General features: G+C 39.5%; 1 long non-coding RNA gene across 1 annotated transcript; it reads left to right on the top strand.

The window, feature by feature from the left end:
• Nucleotides 1-10: 10 nt before the first annotated feature.
• LOC129348404 (uncharacterized) lies at nucleotides 11-4,995 on the top strand. Its single transcript, XR_008600939.1, has 3 exons — nucleotides 11-102; nucleotides 693-796; nucleotides 918-4,995. It is a non-coding gene; the product is annotated as an uncharacterized LOC129348404 (long non-coding RNA).
• Nucleotides 4,996-5,001: the final 6 nt, after the last annotated feature.

Raw genomic sequence — 5,001 nt, 5'->3', positions numbered from 1 at the left:
TGTGTTTCCCAGGTCACGCTCACCTGACTGACTTCAACATAGCAACAATAATCAAGGATGGGGAGAGAGCCACAGCCTTAGCTGGAACCAAGCCCTACATGGGTAACTTTGCTTTGCAGATGCTTCTGCTGTAAATGACAAAAAGTGCTACAAGAAAACAAGTTGTTTTATTCTGAGCATAGGAGAATTGAGTTGAGCTACACTAACACAACTTATCTAAATTAGTTTGGGTTGTAACCCTAAATGCTCAAATGTACATTGAGAAGAGACAGTTTAGTTCATTTAACTGAATGAAAATGAACTGTTTCTGGCAGTGTTCGGTTGATACCCACATTAATAAAATGTGACAAGGCTCACAGAATTAATTTTAAGCATGTGACAAGCCTATAGTATATCAACTATGTCCAGAATAGATACGGATGAGAGAAGGTGCCAGACTCAGATTTCTGAATGCATTTTCTCTCTCGTCATCACTAATTACACACTTGTGCAAATTCAGTGGTAAAAATTGCAGATCTTGTGTAAATTTGTGGAAATCTGAGGCAAATGTCCCACCTCTCTTCTTGATGAAAAAAGAGCAGTTTTTGCTGACATTTTGTGCCAGAACTCTTTCCTTTTTCCCAAATGCACAGGCAGTGGCTAGAAAAGCTTTTTCTGCTCCAGAAGTGAGTTTCTGTCTGCTGTGCTTTCAGCCCCAGAGATCTTCCAGTCTTTTGTAAGTGGAGGGACGGGCTACGCCTTTGAAGTAGACTGGTGGTCACTAGGGGTGACAATCTTCGAAGTGCTGCGTGGATGGGTAAAGCATGATTTTGGTTTTTGTATTATTAGGCTGCAAAATTAACTTTCCTCCATTTGTTCACACCTTTTTTCTCTTCTTCAACTTGCTATTTTTCCTCCTTTTGTCACCCTGTCTCCAGAGGCCCTATGATATTCATGCCAGTAACTCAGTGGAGTCCTTGATTCAGCTCTTCAGTACCGTCAGTGTCCAGTACAGCCCAGCCTGGCCCAAGGATCTGGTTTCCCTTTTGAGGAAGGTGAGATCGACTTAATGCAGCATTATTCAGTTTAATCTCTTTCATTTAAACAGTGAAATTCTCCCCAGAATTTAGAGCCGGAAAATCGTTTCCCACTGAGAGATAAAACTATTATTAGTCATTTTGATGTAGTTTTACATTTTATGCAATAGTTATTTGTATTAGCTGCCAATAAAAATGACAACTGCAGAGATTTATTGAACAGAATTGGAGCTGTCCCTACCTCTTATCCCATAATTATTTTTGAAAATTTCCACTTGAATAAATGTTCCCATATTTAGTCAGTGACAGCTTCATAACTGTGAGGACAAAATGTAAAACCTTGAGCTCTGTGGATAAGAGACACAACCAAGCCAGAACTGGATGTGAAAAACTTAAACAAAAATGGACTTTCACTTTTACCATCTATTTAAAAAAGTAAATTAGAGAGTAGAGAGAGTAAATCACAGTGATCCAGTGTCAGTGGTATTAGTGAACCTGTTATAAAACTGCAGTTCTGCCAAATCTGATGCAACAGAAAGGGAGCACAAAAACAGCTACATCCCTTTTCATCATAGTAGTATCAGGTGACCTCTTCATTATATTGACATGCTCAGCATGCATTTTAATAACAGATACAGCCTGGTTCTAATGCTGGCATCTCTGGCGTGAAAAGGGTTGACACTAGAAATTCAATGGTGGTGCAGAGGCTTTGACTTTATATACACTCACTGGCCACTAATTAGGTACGTCTTGCCAGTAAAAGGTTTCAGAACTGCTTTAATTCTTCATGGCATATTTTCAACAAGGTGTTGGAAAAGTTTCTCAGAGATTTTGGCCACGTGATTGGCTGATAAGTAATTTGTGTTAACAAGCAATTGAACAGGTGTACCTAATAAAGTGGCCGGTGGGTGTATGTCAAGTGTGGCTTTTGCATTTTGCACCTTTTTTTTCTCTATATATTTTCCATCCATCCATTATCTATATACCGCTTAATCCTCATTAGGGTCGCGGAGGGCTGGAGTCTATCCCAGCTGACTCAGGTGAAGGCAGGGGACACCATAGACAGGTCACCAGTCTATCACAGGGCTACATATACAGACAAATAGTCACACTCACATTCACACCTACGGACAATTTAGAATCACCAATAACCCAAGCATGTTTTTGGAGGAAGCCAGAGTACCCGGAGAAAACTCACACATGCACAGGGAGAACATGCAAACTTCATGCAGAAGGATCCTGGGATCTTCTAGCTGCAAGGTGAAAGTGCTAACCACCAAGCTACTATGCAGCCCTATTATTATTTTATGATCTGTATTCCTTAGTATGTTGGTTTTGAGCTACTTTTGTGAGAAAGATGGCTAGATGTTTATTTTTTAAACAAAATATGATGAAAATCAATCATTTTAGAAGTGAAATGATGGGTTGTTTTACTGATTGTGATCATCAAAATGATCTACAACTACTTTAGCTAGTGGTTGTTTCAATCATTTGCCAAAAAGACTAAAAATTTCCTGTTCCTGGCAACTTGTTTCTTTTCTTGGATTTGCATCACAGTAAATTCTACATGTTTGGATTGTTGGTCGGACAAAACAATGAATTTGAAGTCATCTTGGAACTTGTGGTCGTCAGTTTTCACTATTTTCTAAACCATCAATCAATGAATCAAAAACTAATCTGCAGATTTATTAGTAGTGAAAATAGTCAGCAGCTGTAATCATTTTTGAAGTTCAAAATACAGTTTGGTAAAACCTGAATGTTTTGGAGGATGTCATGGATGTGAATTTTTGCACCATATAAGAGTGAAAATTGGAGAGTGGCAGTGTAAAATTCTTCAGTCCCACAGGTGATTAACTCCTGCCTCACATTCAGGTTTACAAAATACACAGACTGACTAAACGTTGTCAGTACAGATTGCATTATCCTCTAATTTTTAGTGAGCACAGAGCTTCACTTTCACCTGTAAAAGTGACAGACCCTGCTGTCAGTGAAGCATATCATCTGTCACTAATTCACCTTTATTTTGTAACTTGGCTGTTGTCGAGTTACTGGATTGTGGAAACACCACTCTGTGAAACTATTAAGTATTTCTGTAGTCGCAACAAATCCAGCAGAGCATATTGCAGGACATCCCCACTGACTGAGCTTCAGGTTACATTTCAGATTAAGTGAAATCAAAGTAATTTGATGGTGACCTTGCTGCCTGGATGCAGATGGTGTTCCCTAGAAAGAGGAGCAGGATGAAAGCAGGGCAGAGGTGACGCTAAGATTTGTATTTTGGTAAAAAGTCACTGAAGCCACAGGAACAGAGGATACATGTTCCATAGGGGGGCTTGAGCTGGAGGGAGGAGGAGCTGAGACCCTCAGGGCAAAGGAGGGGAAAAAACGACAGATGGGAATCTAAAGGATGGAAGCACAGAAACAGAGCAAGTGTGTGAGGGGAGTTACTGTGTGTGTGTGTGTGTGTGTGTGTGTGTGTGTGTGTGTGTGCACATGTGTGTCTGTGCTATTAGTCATGATAACAAGTCATTTAACCCAATATTGTCGCTCAAAATGTGTGTTCTTACATGTGAAAATGTGCCAGTTGGATGAAATAATTCGCTTTGCGTCGAAAGGAAATAGATCTCAACACTTTTCTTGAATCACGCTCATTTTCTCTACACTCATAACCTACCTTATCCTGCTCTGTGTCAACATGTCATCTGAACAAGAGGAAACAAATTATCTCGGGCCCTATGGCAGTTCTTCTTAACTCACTTGAAGACAAGACATTTTGAGAGAGTATGAAAAACTGCGGCTTGTTCAGGAGGATTTTGTTTTTATTATTATTTTTGCAGAGTGCAAGTGTGGGCATGAGTGTGTGCATGTGCTCTTGCGACTGAATGAGTTAGTGTTCTGGACGGAGCGATGGTCTCTTCCGCTCTGCTGCTGATCAATTACCATGTCTGGACTCCACCGAGACAGTCCTAACCGGCCCTGCAGGAGAAAACTGAATCAGCCTGTGACCAAAAGAAAGAAAATAAAGCACAGGAGGAGAGTTAACATGACAAGAAACTCCACTCCCATTATCATTTCCAGCCTTTACCCCAAGGTGAAAAATGAAACAGATGGTGTTCAATTAAAAACACAACTGTATCAGCATCAGTTTTTATCTTCTCCCTGGAATAAATGACTCCAGTCATGTGTGTCATTCATCTGTCTTGATGAGTGAAACAATTTTGATTCAAACCTGATGAGTGATTGATTAACAGTGCCCCCTGTTGGTTACCATATTAGTAAAGGCCAGTTTTTCTTACATTGCACTCCTCAGTCTTCATCATTTTTAAATGAATATTTATGAAGTATATATATTCATATTAAAAACTGCAAAATTCTGAAGATTATTGTGCTCTTTTGAAGCTCTTTTTACTTCATGGCACTTTTTATTTCATGACAGTAGTGCTGTCACCATTTCCTCACCTTTCAGTCAGTCACATGTACAGCGCTTGCTACCGCATTTAGTCAATTTGATGAAACTGAACCTTTGTCAAACACCTCCTTCAGGGAAAATCAACATCATTTTTACCTTGATTACATGTCCATATTGTACTTTTTGCTAGAAGACACAAATGAATTCAGCAGCATTTCTGCAATGACAATCCAAAAACATGGATGCATACTTCATACATAACAAACCAAAGGAACCAATCCTGTCAGCTGGCAGGATGGAGTTCTCTGTACCAGTATTGTTGTTCAGAATCAGTTTCTGGCTCAAACATGTGTCTCTGAATTACTCACATATTACAGCTTGCCATTGTGCAGAATAGACTTGTTTAACATTGTTTGAACAGAGTTGAAGGTGAGCTGGTGTGCTTGAGTTGGAGAGATTGATTTACTGGTTTGTATCAAGCACTTCTTACACTTTGGAGTCTTGATCACCCAGTCTGTATTTTTTTATTTTTTTTATTTCCAGTAGCTACCAACTGACAGTTGTCTCTAAATGTCA

The sequence above is a fragment of the Amphiprion ocellaris genome, unplaced genomic scaffold (genome assembly GCF_022539595.1).
Source record: "Amphiprion ocellaris isolate individual 3 ecotype Okinawa unplaced genomic scaffold, ASM2253959v1 Aocel_unscaffolded15, whole genome shotgun sequence".
NCBI classification, from domain to species: domain Eukaryota; kingdom Metazoa; phylum Chordata; class Actinopteri; family Pomacentridae; genus Amphiprion; species Amphiprion ocellaris.
The sequence above is the reverse complement of the archived record's forward strand: the minus strand, read 5'-3'. Positions and strand labels throughout refer to the sequence as shown.